This window comes from Lepus europaeus, chromosome 16 (genome assembly GCF_033115175.1).
Source record: "Lepus europaeus isolate LE1 chromosome 16, mLepTim1.pri, whole genome shotgun sequence".
Taxonomy (NCBI): domain Eukaryota; kingdom Metazoa; phylum Chordata; class Mammalia; order Lagomorpha; family Leporidae; genus Lepus; species Lepus europaeus.
This window is the reverse complement of record NC_084842.1, coordinates 19,533,028-19,555,374: the sequence shown is the minus strand read 5'-3', so window position 1 is coordinate 19,555,374 and position 22,347 is coordinate 19,533,028.

The window sequence follows — 22,347 nt, the reverse complement described above, 5'->3', positions numbered from 1 at the left end:
TTGCTTGCTAAATTAAGGAAGTTTCTCTGCCCGCTGGTGTAAGATCCTTCTGTTCTACAGTTGCAGCCAATGTTTGCCTCCTTAAACTTGTTAAGCTCAGAGCTCTCCAATCACCACTGCCTTCCACTGCAGGTCCTGAGGCCTGAAAGGATAAAAGTGTAGCACTCTGCTGTGCTTTCTAAAATGTTGTAAATTGCTGAGTTTTCGTGAACAACTATTATGAGCATTTTTGCCTTTCATTGGTAATTCTCTGAAAATATTTGCAACTACATTTATGGAGCTGTGTCTTCTGGGCTTGAAGATGCTTATGTCATGTGCTAATTCTTTTAATCATGGTTTTTCTGTCTGTGGTAACTGACCTAAATCATGAAGATTTTAAGTGTCTTGGGGAAGGTCCCATCTGTTTTTGTGTTGCCAGTTTTGAGTCTTGATTGTTTGGGAGAACTCAGTCTTAGAGAGGTTAACGATATCTACCTGTAGCTGGCATTGTGGCTTAGTGCGTTGAGCCTCCGCCTGTGGTGCGAGTTTGTGTTCCAGCTGCTCCACTTCTGATCCAGCTCCCTGGGAAGTCAATGGAGGATGTTCCAGGTGCTTGGGTGCCTGCACCCAGATGGGAGACCTCAAAAATCTCCAGCTTCAGCTGGCCCAGCTCCGGCTGTTGCGGCCATTTAGGGGAGTTAACCAGCAGATGGAAGATTCCCTCTCCGTCTCCGTCTCTGTCTCCGTCTCCGTCTCCGTCTCCGTCTCCGTCTCCGTCTCCGTCTCCCTCTCCCTCTCCCTCTCCCTCTCCCTCTCCCTCTCCCTCTCCCTCTCCCTCTCCCTCTTCCTCTCCCTCTCCCTTCCCCCTCTCCCCCCTCTCTCCCTCTCCCCCCTCTGCTTCCCCCTCTCTTTCTCTCCCTCTCTCTGCTTCCCCCTCTCATTCCCTCTCTCTCTCTCTCCCTCTCCCCCTCTCTCTCCCTCTCCCCCTTTCCCCCCTCTGCTTCCCCCTCTCTCTCCCTCTCTCTTTCTCTCTCTCTCCCTCTCTTTCCCTCTCTCTCCCCTTCTCTCTCTCTCTCTCTCTCTCTCTCTCTGTATCTCCTCTCTCTGTAACTTGGCCTTTCAAATAAGTTTTACAAAAAAGAAGCAAGTATTAAAAAGAATTGATGATGTTAAGAGAACAGAAGCTGCCTTAGGACTTAAAAAATGGAGAATGCTCCAGACCTTGACAAGGCTGGTTTTAGGGTAGTTTCTAGATCAAATTTGGAATAAATAGATGTTGAACACTTGGAGTGCATGGCTGTGGCCATCTCTTGAGAAATGCTTGGTGTGAATGACTAATCCAGAATCAGGCATAGAAACATGAGACAGTAATGTGAGGTCAAGTTATCTTTTAAGATCACACACTTTTGTTGTAAAACTCATTCTAGTAGTAGTGTGCATAACAGTTTCTAGGGACGCATTGCCTAAAGTATTTCAACAAAATGTTAAATATGTGGGAATTGTAATATTCATCTTGGTAAAAGTTGAGGTGACATTCAGTAAGGTGGAGGCAGCGCTGAATTTGGAGAGAAATGGGCAGTTAGAAGAAGGCTTTAGTGCCTACTAATATTTGTGGAATGAGGAACTAGTGAGAATTTCTGGTTTGGGAAACTGAATATCTGGGTGATGTTCTTTATTTAGGAAGTAAACCACAGAAGAAAAGATACAGAGTGGAGGGGTGGTATGTTGTTAATTTTTGGACATAGGAAGGAGAACGTATTATCAACTTAGCATAAAACTTATCTTTTCAGTCACTTACCTGTAATGTCTTTTTAGTTATAAATGTTAGCATTTGCATACTACAGAAAATTCTATGCCGGCCTAAATATGAGGTTGAGATTGTAAATTTTTGCTGTTGGGCATACAGAAAATAGGAACACATCAAAATAGAAACCACAAAAAACAAAATCTAAAATAGTCATTAGATTTCTAAAGACCAAAGAAGGAAAAAATAAGGTTCAGAACTCAAAATTATGTCTTCCAAGAAACAATACTTACAATGAAAGAAGTTATTATTAATTGATGGTACTATAAATATTAATTGATGGTACTATAAATATAAAAGTACTTCAAAATGTTCATGGAAAATGGAGTTAAAAGACAATTTATGTGTTGTAAAATTTTTTTGAAGTTCAAACATATTTTTGTAACACTCATTTCCCATGAAATTTTAAAGGCCTCTCATATACTCTTAATTCTTAAGATATTATAAATTTATCTTGGATAGAATTTACCATACCAACAGATACAAAAGCTACTACCCCAAATATTTCATTCAAGATTTAGATGGTGTTATACAAAAATTGATATATCAGTAATCAAGTCAAAATATTTAAGAGCCTAATGAATATATTTTAAGACTCCTTATCTCTTGCAATAATACATGTGCTTGGATATTTAGTTTAATTTTAAATTAAGAAAAAGAAAATAATTGCTCATTGCTGAATTCAATGATATTAACTTGTAGTCTCAATTTCACTATATATTATGGTTTGGTGTTGAAATGATATTATGTGAATGTCTGGTGCCGAGGCTCACTTGGCTAATCCTCCACCTGCGGCACCAGCGCCCTGGATTCTAGTCCTGGTTGGGGCGCCGGATTCTGTCCCTGTTGCTCCTCTTCCAGCCCAGCTGTCTGCTGTGGCCCGGGAAGGCAGTGGAGGATGGCCCAGGTGCTTGGGCCCTGCACCCACATGGGAGACCAGGGGGAAGCACCTGGCTCCTGGCTTCAGAGCAGCACGCTGGCCGTAGCATCATTTGAAGGGTAAACCAACGGAAAAGGAAAACCTTTCTCTCCATCTCTCTCTCTCTCACTGTCTAACTCTGCCTGTCAAAAATAAATAAATAAATAAATAAATAAAAAAGAAATGAGATTATGTGAACACTTAGAATGATTTCTTACACAAGGAAAAAGTTTAAATTAGAAGTCAGGAGGCCAGAGTTACTTCCCTATTAGAGAGTAACTTCCTGTTTTGCTCTTGGTAGTGCTTTAATCTGAATGACATACAATCTGAGTACCATGAATCAAAATATTTGTCCCTCTGCCTTCTTTAATGTTCAAATTTTGTAATGCTGGCAGGGAAGAGCTTTATAATGTTTATGTAAGTGCATTAACTGAGCCAAAATTATTTCTCAAGATATTTTGAGAAATATTTTATGTGTGTTTGCCATGGGAATTTTAAAATAGATAATGTATACTAAAACTGTTATTATTTAAATTAAGAAATTGGTTGTACTGTGCCATTTGAAAACTGGAATTGGTACATTGTAGAGATTCATTCTATATTGTTTATTTTTCTACAATTATGAAAATAATGTCTTATTTTAGTGGAAATGTCTTAACTTTTTATTTATTTATTTATTTGAAAGTGAGATACAGAGAGAGATAGAGGGGAGAATGAGAATGAGAGAGAACAAGCAGAGGTCATCTGCAGGTTCAGTACCAAAAGCATGCAACAGCCAAAGCTGGACTGGACTCAGTCTTTGTCCTGTGTGAGTGGCAGAGAACCAAATGCTTGAGGCTACTTGCTCTATAATTCAATCTACTTGAAACTATATAGCTAAGTGAATTAACAGTTTAAATATATTTGAATAGGGCAGTCAAATGTGTAATTAGGTGTTTGAGGTTTCTTCTGGAAATCCAGTCTTACACATCTTAGAAGACTCCTCTGAAGTCCACTTGAAATATATTATAGCAATATTGTCTTCTATTTCCTATTCATCAACATGCTTGTAGGAGAGAATTTCCAATTTATGTCAAGACTGCATATTTGCACAAGCTGCTGCCTCCCTCCAGTGAACAGGGGTATAGTGGGGGAAAACACAGCACAGAGCCACAATAATGGGAGAAAATTCCCTGGAGAAAAAAAGCCCATTTGAACTGGTATTTGGCAAGTGAGATGACCGTGGCCTACAACACACAGTTTCTGGTACAGTTCTCATAGCATAAAGCAAAAAAAAAGCCATTTCAAAGGTGTCTGTGAATCTCCCTTGCTTTCTCATTTGCTTTAAGGTTTGGCAATTGCACTTCAGCCCTTTGAAGATCAAGACCTGGAATGTGTCATAAGGCTATACATGTCCACAAGGATATAACGAGTGCCAGGTAAAAACTTGACAAGGAGAACTGAGGAAAACCATGTTGTGAAGATTGACAAGTCATTGCTTTCCCTCTTCCAGCTATTTTCCTCCAAATTTCCAGAGCTGACGAATTGGTGTTTGAAAAAGACTGGTAACCAAGACAGAAATTGAATTGGTAATAAAAGACCCTTCAAATAAAGAAAAACCCAGGACCAGATGGATTCACTGCTGAATTCTAACAGATATTTAAAGAACTAATTCCAATTCTTCTCAAACTATTCAAAATAATTGGAAGTGAGATGATCCTCCCAGACTCCTTCTATGAAGCCTGCATCACCTTAATTCCTAAACCAGAAAAAGATACAACAGAGGAAGAGTACTATATAGACTAATATCCCTGATGAAGTTTTAGCCAGAGCTATCAGGCATGGAAAGAAATCAAAGGGATGTAAATTAGAAATGAGGAAGTCAAACTATCTCTATTTGAAGATGACATGATTTTATATATAGGGGATCCAAAAGACTCCACAAAGAGATTGTTGAAACTCATAAAATTGTTTGGTAAAGTGGCAGGGAATAAAATCAACACACAAAAACCAATAGCCATTGTATACACAGAAAATGCCATGGCTGAGACAGAACTTTTAAGATCAGTCCTATTTACAGTAGCTACAAGAATTAAATACCTTGGAATAAATTTAACCAAGGATGTCAAAGTTCTCTACAATGAAAACTACAAAATATTAAAGAAATAGAAGAAGACATTAAAAATGATAAAATATATGTTCATGAATTGGAAGAAAATAAGTGTTAACTTTAAAGGCTACCTGGTGTAGTGAAACCATACAGGAGCAATTAATTCTGGCTTGTAGTAACTTGAACTCTTCACCAAAAAGCCTATCCATGCATATACACTTGACCTCTAAGGATTGACCTGGAGCAGCAAGTTTTTTATGCTCTTCCCCATTCCATATTAATAGGTAACTTATCCTCTCAGAGATAAGCCAAAATAATTATAACCAAAATAATATATAATTTCTTAAAATGAAATGCTAAAACTAGACAGCACTTCAAAAGAAATAAAATTAAAGAATCAGAATTTAAAGAGAATAAACATGCAAAAAAGATGAAGATATAATATGAAACATGAAAAGAAGTGATGAAAAATAAATAGAAATATTATGTTCAAAAAGCCAATAATTGAATAAAAGGCATAATAGCTACATTATACAAAACAACAGATACAACTGGAGTGAATTCATAGAAGTACTCTGGAAGTAAATAAATGATAAAACAGCTGAAAAATATGAATAAGTGCAAATATCCAGACATAGGAGTTCTAGGGAGACAAAAATAGTAAAAAATCAAAAAAAAATTAAAAAATTAAAATATTTTAATTAAAAATTAAAAATCAAAAGAAATGATATCCTAAAATTGAAATATCTCATACAATGTCAAACGAACGCACCTTCAGCATTTCACAGTGGTGGTTTGGATAAAGTGGCATAGAAGTGTTAGGGAAATTTCAAACAGACACTGAGTATGAGAGCTACATGTCCAGTGATCCCTATGAAGGACAGAGACGGTATACTAAAAGGAACAAGAAAGTAAGACAGAGGTGAAGCTGTACATAGGAAAATATGACTGAAGACATTTTTTGTGAAATATAATAAATATAGACCCTCATGAAGGTAACAAAGGATTATTTCTCTGGTTAAATAAAGGGATCCAAGTGGGAGTTTTGATTTCTCTGGCTTCCTTCTCTGAAGTGTTTTCTGCCCAGTGTGTAACACAAGTGTTCCCTGGAATGTAACTGGATCAGTGATTAAACAATCTGGTACTTCTGATTGTTTCAACTATGATACCTGTACCACTGTTTAGAGCAGTACTGTTCACAATAGCAGAAATATGGAATCAAATAAGATGTCCATCATCAGATGAATGGATAAAGAAAATGCTACATATACATAAGTACATACACAATAGAGTATTATTTAGCCATAAAAAGAATGAAATTCTATCATTTGCAGCAAATGGGTAGAACTAGAGGATATGTGGGAGTTAGAGAAAGGAGAAAAGAAAGCTCTGAGTGTATCAGTTTTGCCAGAAATGCAGTATTCTATCAAATTTCAATTTAAATCTTTGTCCAATAAATTGGTATGAATTACATTCTACTATGCTTTAATGATTTTGTGACTTTTTAAAAATTGACATGAGTGACGTTGAGCAAGCTTTCCTTTGATTATCGTACCTAGCCAATGCCTATTTTCCTGCTGGATTATGGTGTTTTCACTTTTTATTTGTTGAACTCTATTTAGTGGAGCCAATAAGCCTTTGACAATTATAGAATTTAAAAAAGTTTTCTCAAAAAATAAAATTTTTAAAATGGTGATTATTAAGATCAGGAAAGTTACATTTCAACAGCAAAAATGTAGGTAAAATTAAAAATTATCCTAAGCTAATTTTATCACAGGCTGTATATCATCTTTATCAAACAGTATTCAAATTAAGCAAGTTATTTATATACACTAATACATATCTGCCCAAATTATAGCCTATTTTGGATACTCCATTAAAGTCTAGCAGTACTGAAAAGAAAAATTTTGAACTTTAACATTTTTCAATCTCAGGTATACAAACTTCCAGAGGATATATAACTTATGATGTGTCCTTTGTTCATTATTTTATATTTTCCTTTTATACAAATATATTAAGTGCCTAGTATTTCTGTGCTAGGTTTTCTAGATACAAGAAGGGATTTTAGTTAAGACAGCATATGCTTGTTTCTAGTACATTAAATTCAGACATGTTAAAATCTAGGAATGTGCTGAGGGAAAAAAATGCTATTAAAGTTTCTACAGCTCTGTGATATCCCCAGGGAGATTTCTCTTAGCTGAAGAGTGACTTTCACAAAGCTACTTTCAAAGCCATTCAGCGGCTTGCCTCCTGTTAACAGAACTTTAGTGGAAATCAACACATGAGGCAAGACAACAGCAAAATGCAAGACTGAATTTCAAGGGACTAATGTATAAGAGTCAAAACAAATGTGAAGAATGTATTAACATTTATTAGTAATTTTGGATTCAGGTGGTGCTTGAGGCTGAAATTGACACAGAAAAATGAGGACTTCCTTCAGATATGGCTGTAGCATCATTTGTACAGGTATTGAAGGAGATGATTTCATGTTTTTTTTTTATTTTTTTATTTTTTATTTTTTATTTTTTTATTTAACACCATGAAGTACCCAAGTACTTAAGCCAACTTCTGCTATTTGCCAGGATGCAGCATTAGGAAGCTGGATCAGAAGCAGATCAGCCAAGACTCAAAGTGGCACTCCAGTATGGGATATAAGTGGCACTCCAGTATGTATGGATTATAAGATGCAGCTTAACTGCTGAGTCACAGTGCCAACGCTATATTCTTCGTTTCTTTAAAAATGCTATCATTTCTGGGTTTGGCATTGAGGCATAGTGGGCTAAGCTGTCTGCTGCAATGCCAGCATTCTTTATTGGCACCATGTCCTTGAGGATCTGATTCTTGTCCTGGCTGCTTCACCTATGATTCAGCCCCCTGTGATTGTGCCTTGGAAAGAAGTGGAAGATGTCCCAAGCACTTGGGCCCCTGCACCCACAGGGGAGGCCTAGATGCAGGTCCTGGCTTTGTGGCCATTGTGGCCATCTGGGAAATGAACCAGAGGGTGGAAGATCTATGTCTCCCTGTATATGTCTCTTTCTCTTTCTCTGTAACTCTGCCTTTCAAAATAAATAAATCTTTAAAAAAAAGTTAGTATATGATGTTCCAGTTTTATCATTCTCTGTTCAAGTCTGCAAATCAGCCATTTGTATAAGGAGCACTGATTCCTTTCACTAGAAGTTGCAATGTAAAATAATTCATTACGATCTGGAATTCTGTAGCTCATTAAATAGGAATCTTGTATGCAGATTTGTAATACTCATAACTGTTCTGTATTTCAGCCCTTTATCTGCCACCTAATCATTCATGTGGAATTTTCAGCAGGTAAGATAACAGCAGTTTCAATCACTGCAACCTCAGAATATAGACCTCTTGTAGTTACACTTTGCAGTTGCTTAATGATCCAGGTGAGAGGCAAATAGGACAATGATTTGATTGAACTGGATTGGTCTTTGAAGTCTGTAAAAAGGCAAGATAGATTTTCTTCAAGAGAGGCTATTTGGCATTTGGCCACATGACTGTCAAAAGTGGATAAATAGGTGAACCATGAGAATGTCTCTTTGCTTGAAGTAATATAAAATAATTATTAATGAAAAAGTTCTATATATTATTTTGACATAGGTAAATATTCAACTTAGCAAAGAATGGGATGAAATTAACTGACTTGTGGTCCAACTCAGATGCAGTTTAATTCAGGGCCTGTTTCTGGTGAGTCAGGGATTTCTAAGGAGTACACAATGTGAAGCACTGACAAGTCACAGTTCACATGGAAAAGAGGGAAGAAGATTTGCAAAAGGAAGAGGAACCCTGCTATATTAGAACCATAGAATAAATAGAGATAATAACTTCCAGCATAGATTTCTGAAAAGAGCATATAAGAATTTTTTAAAAAATTCTAAGAGCTTAAGAACATTTTTACTGCTGATCTACATAAGTCTTAATAGAAATAAATGCTTCTTTAGAATACTTAAATTTAACAATCATATTTGAGCACCAGTTATGTTTCAAATAATAAGCCAAATAGAGAGGATCAGTGAACATTACTGGTGCTATCTTCCACTATACCCACATTCTGACCTCAGCTACAGGTGAAAATGTGGTCTCAACTGCACCTACCAGACTTCCTGTTGGGAATATGAATGACGGAGAGATGTGAAGAAGAAGACAGATCTATTGGGTGCAGAACTCCATTGATAGTAAAGCTTTATGAGTTCCTGCTAGAGACAGAAGAGCTATCTTGAATGCAGATTATCTTTTTCTTCAAGGACTTGTCATTCCAATTTTCCTTTGTAAGCTCTAGTATTTTCAAAGAGAAATTTTCTTTAAGAAGTCACTGATCTAGCCAGAATCATCCAATCTATTCAAGAGCTGAGTAGAACAAAATGGTGGATGAAGGGACAATTCTACTTTCTTGAGCTGGGGCATTCATATTCTGCCCATGCATGTGGGATAGGAGCTCCTGGTTCTGTGACCTTCAAACCAAGAGAATTACAACACTGACTCTCCTGGTTCTCTAGCCCACAGATGGTAGATCATAGGACTTCTCTGTCTCCATAGTCAGTTGGCATGTCATATATTTCATTGGTTCTGCTTTTCTGGATAAGCCTAATACAGTTGAATTGTCCAAATTGCAATGTCCACTTGAACTTTTGCAGTTCTGCTTCTGTGTTATCCTTGAGTTCCTGATTTCCTGGTAGACTAGAAATATTCCTTTAGGATCTGGACATTTCTTTAGGTACTTTCTGGACTAGTTAATGTTCTACATTTTGATCTGGAATTTGAAAACCCCCTCTCTTCTCTATTTGGTGGAAACTTGGATTTCTAAGGCAAAGACACACTTGCTACCCTCCTGTGCCTCAGGTCTCTGCTTATGGTCTCTTCATTTTGCTTATAGTTTCATGAAAGACATGTTTCTTTAGGCTTTTCTTATTTTCATAATTTTTTAAAATCTCTGATTTAAGAAATTAACAACTCTGTTGTTGAAACTAAAATGAAGGGTATATAGGTATGATAGAATGTAGAAAGAAAAATGAAATGTAAATCTCAAAAAATTAGCATATTGGAAATTAAACACTAGACAATACTTATACAACAATTTGATAATATATCACATAATCAGTAACAGTGACTAAAATTAGAAAGATGAAGATTTTTTTTTAAAAATTTTCTGGCTACTGACATCCATGTTAGTAAATGCATTTCTTCTAATGCCTCTATTTGTGAACACAAGCCAACTCTGTAATGCAAAACAATCTTGAGCCCACATTAGTTGCTCTCTGGAGGAGCCTAGAATTAGGATTGTGCTGGAACACTTGTACCTCTGGTAATATGGTTTCTTGTTTCTGCTTTGGTTACTCTGTCTCCTGTGTGGAAACACCAGTTCCATGTGATCTGCATTGCTAATATTTGCTTCTTTGCATCAAGGGTACTGATAGCTGTTAGGATACTTTTGCTTGATATTCACCTTGAATGACACTACAGATAAACATTCTATGTGCATATTTTAACCTCTGGTTAATGCTTGATTCCCTGATTAACTCATGGACACATGATCATATTATCCATCCTTAGATTAGCATCACCTTAGCCATATCTCTACAAAGATTTTCACCATTAGAAATTGTGGGAGTGGAAATTTAGCCTAGCAGTTTAGATGCCTCACTGGAGTTCTTGGGTAAATTCTGGCTCTGGCTCCTAACTCCAGGTTACCTGACATGCAGACCTTACAATGCAGTGATAATGGCTCAAGTAACTGTGTCCTGCCACCCACTTGGGAGACCTGGGTTGAGTTCCCAGCTACCATCAACTTCTGCTTGACTCCAGTCATTGCAGTCATTTGGGGAGTGATCTAGCAGATGTGAGCTCTTTGCCTCTGAAATAAATAAATAAATAAATTTGAAAAAGAAACATTTGTATTGGACTTTGAAGATCATATCCATCAGTTTCCTTGGATTTAAGACTTGGAAATGGCAGAATGGTGAGATAAACATAATCAATAGAAGTGCTGTATCTACTGGTACACAGCCGTTCATGAATATACTCACTCTGCCTTTGTTCTAGATATTTAGGAAAGATACTAATCAAAATGTAAAAAGGACCTTGATGGGGACAAAGAGTTTCTTTCACACTGGGAATCTACCAATCTCAAGGACATGGCTCCTAAATGAATTTGATTTGTGTTTTTATTCTTGTGGGCTGGTTGTAGTACTTAGTTTCATAATGAGTATGGAAGATGATTTAAAAAGGCAGCACAAATTTGTCTTCTAATAAGATAAGCAGACAAAAGGTCAAGAAGCTACAGTAAAGGAGAATGTTTGCTGAGAGTTGTAGACAGATTTCCCATTTCAAATGGTATCTAGGGAAATTTCCATTAACTCCAATGCCAGTAGGATGAAACTGAAAGTGAAATTGGTAGGTCAGATGTACTGTACCAATATCACAGTGGGTGGAAATTTACTCTGTTTTTCCTTTGCTGTTTGCATCTTACCAAAAATGCAAAATCTGTAGCTGTCCTTCTTCAGGGAAAAAACAGTATTATTTATTGGGTTCTAAACCCTCTATGTCACTTTATAGATTCATTCTGTAATTCATTATGTTGGTATAATTCTTTAAAGAAAATGGTTATGAAGATACATAAGTACAGAAGATATATTGCTCTAGTGTGAGTGAAACAATGGTTTATTAGTTGGCAGCATATATAACTCATCTAGATAGACGAAGGTTTAATTGGATAGATGGTTACTGAGACATTTTGATTTGTCTTTAAATGCTTTATTTTTCAAAAATAGAATGACTTATTTCAATAAAACTATTGGGACCACCAGTATTACAGTAGGACCTGGTTAGGGACTGGAAGTACTTGGCAGGGCAGCAGCATGTTTTATATGACATGCACCCTTGAACAGAATACACTTAAATCTGATAAGGGAATGATTTTTTTGGATTACGTAGCTCTGTTCTTGTCCAATATATCAAGTAAATGCTTCATATTATTTCCACAGATTAAAAAAAAGGAAATGATTACGGGAGTGACAAATGATAGTAATATACTATGCTCTATCCACATAATTAGTCCTATAAAACTGAGTGGTTGTAGGAAGACTCCTGGTAGCAGAGGAGTAGACTTTAATTTTCATGAGTTTCAGAATTTTAATAACTGCTAAGTAGATATATTATCTATAGCATATGGGTATCTAAAAGAGGCTGGGACCCACTACAGAATTCATACTTTCCAATGATACGTTCAAGAGATTTGAAAAAAATATCTTATCCAATCAGACAGTGGTGATCATATATTCCCTCTGTTGACAGAACTTGTGTCTGGATAGAGTTTTACTTGTTTAAGAATAAGCATAAAGGAAAATATCATCTTGGAAACTTTAAGAACATTCTACATGCATAGGTTAAGGGAGTTGATTAATTTTTTATTGCTATTATAAGAAACTAACAAAAACTTGATGACTTAAAACAATATAAACATTATTTTATAATGTGGGTAGACATAATTCTGAAATAGGTCCAATTGGGCTAAAATCAAGATATCTGTAGAGCTGTCATCTTTCTGGAGACTCAGGGGAAAGACTTGTTTCTTTATTCTTTCTTTGTATCTTCTTGATGCCGCCCGCATTCCTTGGCTCATGGACCCCCTTCTCCATCACCAAATCCAGTGTACAGCTGAGTCTTTTTATGCTGTCATCTCTCGGGTCCTTTCTTTCCTGCCTCCCTCTTTGACTTGTAAAGCCCCTGATGATTGGGCTGGCGCTGCGGCTCACTAGGCTAATCCTCCGCCTGCGGCGCCGGCACCTCAGGTTCTAGTCCCGGTTGGGGCACCAGATTCTGTCCTGGTTGCTCCTCTTCCAGTCCAGCTCTCTGCTGTGGCTCGGGAAGGCAGTGGAGGATGGCCCATGTGCTTGGGCACCTGCACCCACATGGGAGACCAGGAGGAAGCACCTGGCTCCTGGCTTTGGATCGGTGCAGCACGCTGGCCATAGCGGCCATTTAGGGGGTGAACCAATGGAAGGAAGATCTTTCTCTCTGTCTTTCTCTCTCTCACTGTCTAACTCTGCCTGTCAAAAAAAAAAAAAAGCCCCTGATGATTCTGTTGTGGGCTGGAGTGGGAATGTGGGAGCTGTGGGGGATGACTCTTAGGCTCATTGGATGGTCTTCCTTCCACATTTGAAATAATTCAAAGGTGGAGGCATAAAATGTACAGGGGAACAGAAGAAAACAAAAGTGCAAGCTCAAGAATCACATCATGCATGAATAGACAAAAATGAAAAAATAGTCCCCAAATACAAACCCATAGCCAAGGAAAAATTTCCATCTAGAAAGGAAAAAAACCTCCAATAGAAAGGAAAAATCCCTGTCAACCAGACCTCCTTCAGTGATATACTCAGTGGTAACTGGGGTGGAACACAAATGAAAAATTAACAGGGTGTGGGGTTAGGGGCAGGCTAGAGCATGGCTCATTTCCCTGCCCCTTTTAGGAGATACTGGAATTGTCATGGTGTCAGTGCATGACGGGAGTGGGCATATCACCGCGGTAATTTTATTATCATGACATTACAAAGACTTATAAGGCAAGCAGGGTGGGGAGGGGTACAGCCATGTTGGATATTTCCAGCTAGTGCTGGTTGCAAGTACACAACATTGTGGAACTTGGGGTGTCTGCAACTCATACAGGGCTGGGGCTTGCTGGTACATAGTGAGGGAGGGGGCTTCACCGTGTACAAAAGGACACTTGGCTTCTACACAGAAAGGGAAGGGGAGTTGAATGGGATACAGAAAGGGACTTCTGACGTTGGTAGGTCAGGCTATCATATGAGTTGGCTACAGTTATCCTGCAGCAGTTCGGCTGTATGTGTCGAATCTATCAGTTCCCTGGAACTGTCAGTTATCAAATTGTGTGGATCACTGTGGAGCTGTCAACAGCAGTTTGGCTGGGACTCTGAATTATCCACCCATGCTGTCATTTGATTTGGCAAGATGCTGTCCAGCAGCAGCTAGACTGGAACTATCAGACTAAGCTCCTCCCCTAGTTACCTATATTCCAGCATAATTACATTGGGCCTGTCCTGTTAATCCAGCATAGTCTCCCAATCTCCAGGTCAAGTAGCGACCCTAAATGCTTTTACAACAATAATTCTCTTATCCCATGAAATTGTGACACGTTAATACATTCAGGGGATTTAGTCTTCTACATCTTTATGTAGTAATTATTCTGACTATTATTACAAAGAAGGGTGATACAATTAAGACTATAAATTCAAAGTTTCATAGGTTATTTTTTATAAGAGCCAGAGAGAATTTCATGAATTATAGTCTTTAAAAATATTTTTCCAGATAAATAATAATATTATAAACCTCTCTATCCATCTATCTATATATATATAAATAGTATTTTGGAACAAATATGAAAATAAGCCATATTTAACATATTTACCAAATGACATATGTAAATAACATTTCATGAATATCATTATGATATGGAAAGTTTTGAAGCAACTTAAAAAGATTATCAATATTTAAAAATTACATAAATTGATTGACATGTTTTTTTCTTGTGCAGACACAAAAATGTTTCCAATTTTCAGTATTAAGCATTCTGCTGGCTTTTTATTCTACGACTAAAGACTAAATTCAGCTTAGGAATAGAAAAATGGAGGAAGCTGCTTTCATGCAAATACAAGTTCGTAAATATAAATTTGAATACATTAGGAGATTTAAAATAACAGACATTCATGTCATACTGATATAGAAAACATTATATTTAAGGATAATGCTAACAGGTTAGTTCTCATGAGTAAAAATTAGATTTTAGGGGGAAAAGGGAGTAATTTCGTGTTATAACAGTCTGCACTGGTAGAATTGAGTATGATCAATTTTAAACTGTAAAAATGTTAACATGATTACATTTAGAAGTCATAATATGGTTGAAATGGACATTTCCTAGAGTAAGAAGCAGAATTAATACTTCTAACCACTGACGGTGGTATGGACAACAAACATGAAAAATTCATGAAGAAGGCACAATAAGATCATAAACAGTGCTGAAATACTGAAGTGAAAAGGAGATATGGAAAGCAAAACAATGAAAGAAAACAATAGTATTCCTATAGTAGATTAAAGATATACGTAGAAACAATTATCAAACAATAAGTAGAAAATTTTCTTTTTTGTTTTGAAGTGAGATTTTTATTTATCAATTGATGAATTCACAAAATTCCAGGCCAAATCAATTAATAAGCTATATTATAACCTCTCCTTTGCTTTAAAAAATTATAAAAACATTTGTTCATATAGGAACCTTATCCAAGAAGGAATGTATGAATTACTTATGAAAAATCCCAAATAAACTGATTTCCAAAAGTAAGGGGGTATAAATTAATCACTTTTATAGCTTTAGGAAAAACAAATTATGACCTTAATTCACTCCTGCCACCTTTTGTTTCATGTGCCCATCAATTTAAAAACATGAAAATATCTGGGGTTGCTGCTAATATCTGACCATGTAGGAAGTTACATGATGACAATTACAGCAAATGAAATGACAAAAATCACGATCATAATATTACTTGATGATTTAGCATCAGTATGTAAGTACTGGAATGAGTGCCATCATTTTCATTTTCTGCAGGATATAGTTTCACAGAGTCAGAACTCTGTTGTACATTTTCTAGGTGCAGAACTTCTGCCTTGCGACCTCCCATATGCAATGTATTCCAGTTTTTTCCTCTTTCTGCATGGCCTTTTCCCAGCGGCAACAAGAGTCATGATCTATGATGCTGTTTCTGCTGTGTAAAGGTGAAAATCAATGATATAAAATTTACCATTACTAATATCAACCAATTATTACAATATATTACATATATTGATATTATATATAAACATATGTATGTTTATACACACACACACACACACATATATATATATATGGCTTTTTTTTTCAGTCTCAGATTACTTCTGTGTTGCATTACAGACCTATATGATTGATTAGTTTTAAAGTGAAAGTAAAGACAGCATTGAGTTTTGGGTACTAAAAATGTACTTTCAAGTAAGAGTAAATAAAAAGAACTGAAGTTTCAGAAATAAATTGTTGTGTTAATAATTTGGGTTTTAAAATTTATGAGAGAATGTTTCTCTTGAGGAATGCATTTTCCCTTTAGGAACTAGGTTACCACCTTCTATTCTATGTGAGTCTATTTGAAAATATATTTCTTGGCAGGAGTATATTGTACTCTGTGGGTTCCACATAAATCAATTGTGCTTTGCCATATCTGTGATGATGGGTTAGGGATGTACGAGGGGACTTTGAAAACGTCATGGACAAAATGGACTAAAAAAAGCTGTTTTATTTTGGCAAGACATCTTTAAATCAAATCATAGCTTTTTCATAATATGCAAACATAATCTACAAACTTTTGAGGTACCCTTTTGTTTTTGATATCATTATCAGTCTAGAGAGTGGTGAGCATCAACATCCTTTGGTCTATTATCTTCCCCACTTAATGGCCTCCACAAACTATATCACCTACTTTGTGTTTTGTAAAGGGCCATGGAGATGGAGATTTAAGAAAAGTTCTCCACCCTCTACCTAACACATCAGAGAGTCACTGTAAGCCTTTCCTATTTATCAATTCTAAAGCTGCCACTGGTTGCAGAAAATGACTGTGTTTTAGGTTATTTCTAAAAACAGTGGATGCAATTTGTCCTTCACAAATTCTCTGCAATAAGATAATTACTGTAGTCAAAGGGAGACTGTGCTGTTTTCAGCAGGGCATTTTGTCCTTTCCCATAGCCTCAAACGAATTGTGTTGTGTCTGAAAATAGTCGTTGCTCAATAAATATCTTTTTGCTAGAGCCGCAGTTTTGGTTGCTGCAATCAGTAGAATGATGGTTTCTAAATGTTGACATGTGTGATTACTATCACTTAATGAAATAGAGGAGATAATTCCATTGTTCTGATTTCTATAGGAAAATGCGTGGCTGAAAGCTATCTTTGTGAATTTTCTTTCTCTTTGTGGGAGGATTGATAGTTCAGTCCTTTCAGATGTTGATCAGAAAATATGCTCAATGGAGAATGAAGTAGATAGAAGGAAAAGCAAAGGGAAAAATGTCTCTAAGTGATGTTAGTAATTAGCACACTTTACAAGAGTTGAGGTGCCAGAGGAGCACAGAGAAGTAGAAAGTTCACTGGCAGAATTAAGTAGGTTGTACACTCATGTAGACTCCTAAAGGGCAAAGATGTTTTTCCTTTCTGTTTTTGGCTGTTGTATCTCCTGTGCCTACAGCTCTGCTATGAGATCAAGTTATTCTTTGGAGATTCTGTTGGGATATCAGAGAATAATGCACTTTATGACTGATAGCCTCTTAAACATGATGAAGCAGAGTATTTTGGTAGTGTGTGATATTTATTTCATTTGCAGTTTAATAATTTTTTGTACATCTTGCCTGTGGCAGCTGATGCTGTTTCCTGGTGATTTATTTCAACTTGAGTGTTCAGAGTTTAAAGGTGAACTCAACAGCCAAGTAAATGCTTGCATATCTGGTTGTGTGGTTGCTACTCACAGTATCAGATAAAGCCACCCAACAGCTTTTACCTTGTTGTTTTGTGCAATATTATGTTTGAGGTGTTTAGGTTGTATAGCCAAATTTGAAAATCACCAAGTACTTAAGCTTTAATTTGGTGAAATTAAGTTTATTTAAAGGTCGATTTTATATCTTTGTATGCCCTTTATCTTTTATTTTAAGCTTAGATTCCACAATTACCTTGATTCTAAAGGGATAAGGAAGGATGGGTGATTTGATGAATTAGATTACAAAGGGGCACTGAAAATTTGGAAATCAAAGGAAATATCAGGCTAATCATGCAGACACCAGGAAGCTGTGCATTTGACAAAAAATTTCTAATATCTGGCATTATTTCAGACATAGTTTTTTAGTATTTTTATTTTGGTTATAAGTATCAAAATACTTTGTAGAAAATGCATGCATTTGTAATACAATTTAATCAAGTAGCATATAACTGACAGCTGCCTTTGATTTTGTTTTAGGAGACCAACCCTTCCTGTTTGGAAATCATATTTTATTTTTTCCTAGGGGAATAGAAAATGATCAGAATTTGCAGGTCAATTTTATCACTTCCTAAAGTAGTTAACATTTCTGTTAGCACTCAATTTATGTCTTCATTGTAGATGATTTGCATTCTACATTTATTTTTTTCCTCCTTTGTTTAAATGTAATATGTTACTGACAAGATAAGTGTCTCAAAAATTTTTTCTTGATCTGAAATTGAATTCCCAGGAAGAAAAATCAAGCACTTTTCAGTTATTATCATATTTTCTATGGCCTAATTCTCCATCTGAAGTTTAAAGATTTGGTCATGAATAGGGAGCTTCTACATAGCTTACTTGAGCTACAAAAGAGAGTGCTTCTACTTTTCTTCTAGTTTCTCTGAAAATTAAAGATGGGCTAATATGTGAAAAGGGGTTAAGGGAAGAGAAGTTACAAAATGTATAGTCAGAAATAGTTCAGACATACAAAAGCTGCTAACATCTACAGATATTTTATAATTCTATGCTAAGAGATTTAAAAATACTCTTTATACTAAATGCATTACTTACTTAATCTCAAAAGCAACTTTGATCTTTGAAGTTAACATCATACTGAATTCAGAGATTAGACAATCTGAGCTGAGAATTTAAGTAATTTGTCAGTTGTGTAGCTATTATTAATATTTGAAATGCTATTTAATTAATTCCAAAGTTCATATTCTATTAATTATTTCTCCATAATATTATCTGTATGTAGTGAAGTTACTAAATAATTTAAAACATAGAGGTGACTTTCTTGAGTTTTCATGTAGGAAACAAGTAGAGGCAGGTTTGATATGAAGCAATAATAACAAAGGCTAGAATTTTTTTTTAAGATTTATTTATTTGAAATCCAAGAGAGATGGCAAGAGAAAGAGAGAGAGTGACAGAGAGAGCGATCTTCCATCTGCTGCTCTCACAAGGTCTCTCATAAGGGTAACAGGGCCCCAGCACCTGGGCCATCTTCCTTTGCTTTCCCCAGGCCATTCCAACCCAGGGAGCTGGATTGGAAGTGGAGCAGCTGGGACAAGAACCAGTACCCAGATGGGATGCCAGCATTGCAGGCAGCAGCTTTGCTGGCTACACCACAGCACTGGCCCCCTAGCGGTTAAAATACTGAAAGCTAGTAATGGAGCTAGTTCAGAAAGATTCACTACATGAATTACAGTAGTAGTTGCCATAGTAGTAGTAGTAACATTAATAATAGTTGCGAATAACAAATAGTATTACAAATACTATCTGTAATGTTTACACTATTTATAATAAAAACTACATAATCTAGAAAATCTCTTTCTACGGACAACTTGAAAAGTTGGATTAAACAATAAAGGCAAAGCCTTCTACTATAAAAGGCATCAGAATGTTAATGAATACTTTGGATTCAAGGACTCAAGGAAAGAAAGAAATAAAGATTGGTAAGTCCTAGCATTTGAGTGACATCTCCTTCAATTGATTCCTGGAACAGTTGACAGACAGGCCTGAATTTTGCTTTTGACAGTCTCTTAGAGCTCCTGTAATAGGGTTACGAATCCTGGTCCTACCAAAGGCAGAGTTTCTGTTGAATACCCTTTACCTTAGTTGAAACCTGTAAAATGACACCTTTGAAATAAAGAACCAGTAGATAAAATATTGTAGAGACTACAGCTCAGCTCTGAATCACTTGAATCTTTGGAATTGAATTGAGGTGACCCCCGATTGCCAGAGCATCTATGTACCTGATCAAACCAGCATAATTATTCTCTGAAGGAAAATGCTATGCTAGCTGCCAGGTACTTTCCTATGAAAACTTAAAATTCTTATCTCTAATATGAAAAAGGAAGCAGGCACAAGAGAGACAAGCCATTATGAATGACAACAACAACAAAAAGCAGACAATAGAAACAGACTCACACATGACCTAGATAGTTGAGACACAGACTTTTCAAGTAATTCAGCTTATCTCCCAGGATACAGAAGAATGATTGAGAATTTGGGGGAAGAACTGTAAACTATTTCTTCTAATTTTTATTTATTTGTTCATTCATTTATTTATTTACTTGAGAGGCATGGAGAAAGAGAGAAAGACACACATACACACAGAGGGAGAGAGAGAGACAGAGACAGCTCTCATCCCCCTGGTTCACCTGCACTCTCCAAATGCTCACAAATCAAGAACTCGGAACGCAATGCAAGGCTCCCACATTGATGGCATTACCCACATAGAACCATTACCACTGTCTCCATGGATGGATAGTTGCAGGAAGCTAGAATCAGGAGCAGAGTCAGGTTTGTACCCAAGCACGCTGATATGGGATGTTTGTATCCCAAGTAGTGTCTCAACCCATAGGCCAAATGTACATCTTGTAAACTACTTCTAAGACAAAAGAGTTATAACTGAAAGCTGCAATATTATTACTTCATATTTCAAAGTATGGTTTTTAAGAGAAGATGTAATTTAAATGAAAAAGGAATTCATGAACTGGAATAAAAAATATGAGAAAGTTCACATTTAATTATGTGATAAGAAAATCTAAAATTTGTATTTGGAGTTACAGGAAGACAGGACAGAAAAATCAGATGAATGCAGTATTTCAAGAAATGCTTGTTGACATTTATCAAAATTAACAGGAGGTATCAAATGACAGGTCTAAGAAGTCATATGATGTGTAAAACACAAATCACAGTGTACATATTGCAGCTCTGCATTTTCTAAGTAGTTTAGAGAATACATCAGAAAGTAGCAATTTTCAAAGTTGTCTTTGAAATTTGACAGTTTCTTCCTGACAACCGACATTTCACTTTGGTCATAAAGATTATTGATTTCTGTGTGTCTCATTTTCAGCTTATAGCCACTCTGGCCATGCTATGTAGATGACACTTTGGGATCTTGAGTATTCATCAGTTTGTATATTTTAGCAAACTGAAGGCAATTTTACAGAGAAAAATCCTATAACTGTCAGCAGATATTCTCTTGATTTGACTCAAAATGGCCCATTATCTAGGATTGTACTTGTTTATAATATTCTCATTTTAGAAGTTCATAATGCCAATTGCTTGAATGGCTTGTAGACATCCTAAAGTAAAGAAACATGTTAACATAGATAAAACTTAAACTTTATAAGACTGACATATAAGCTTTTTTACAGATTTATTTTATTATTTTTTGAAAGAGTTTGAACCCAAGCACCCTGAGAGAGAGACACACAAAGTAATCTTCCTTCTGCTGTTTCATTCCCCAATGACTGCAAAGGCTGGGACTGGGCTGGGCCAAAGCCAGGAGCCTGGAGCTTCATCCAGGTCTCCCACATGGTTGGCAGGGGCTCAAGTACTTCGGGCATCTTCCGATGCTTTTTCCAGGCCACTAGCAAGGAGCTGGATCAGAAGTGGTGCAATATGAACCAGTGCCCACAGGGGATGATGGCATTGCAGGCGGCAGTTTTATCCCCTATGCCACAGCATTCGCATATATCCTGCTTTGTGTGCATCAGTAGAAATAGCGTTAAATTCAATCTCATCCTTGCTATGTTGCTTTGTATGTGACTCAAAGAGAGTAAATTTCTTAAAGTCCCACACTGAGGAGCAGAATGGAATACAATTTTCTTTGCTTTCTATTTGGTTTAATTTTTCTTTGACATATTTTTCTTTTGAAAATGTAGATCTATTAAACTGAGAAGTCTGAAATGCTTAGTCTCACTAGCCAACTGAAATCCTCTCAGCTGTTGGTAATCTGTTTCTAAATTTAATGCATATGTGGGAATATGTATATATATATATGGTTACACATATGTATATATACATGATTAGCTTATACATGTATATAGGTATATGTATTATAATACATATATAAATATATAATAAGGGAATTTCAAGAAGATGAAAAATTGAATTAAAAGATAAAAATTAAAAATTTAATTTTGTTAATTACCAAACTCCATCAAGTCCATTTTTGCAAGTGACTAAACCAGCCATTTAATTCATCCATGAAGAGCTAAGGGCCCTGAAAATTTTCCAATTTCAGTGCAATCTTCTTTACATTATTAATGAGAAAAAATAGATGCCCTTTATAGGTTTCTTAAGATTAGGAACCACAAGAGGTCTTAAGGCATCAACACAGGATTGTAAATTGGATGCCTAATGATTTTATTTTTTTTAAAGATTTATTTATTTATTTGAAAGTCAGAGTTACACAGAGAGAGAAGGAGAGGCAGAGAGAAAGAGAGAGAGATCTTCCATCTACTGGTTCACTCCCCAATTAGCCGCAACAGCTTGAACTGCTCCGATCCGAAGCCAGGAGCCAGGAGCTTCTTCTGGGTCTCCCATGTGGGCACAGGGGCCCAAGGACTTGGGCCATCCTCTACTGCTCTCCCAGGGCAAAGCAGAGAGCTGGATTGGAAGTGGAGCAGCTGAGACTCGAACTGGCGCTCATATGGGATGCCGGCACTGCAGGTGGGGACTTTACCCGTTATGCCACAGCACAGGCTCTGCCTAA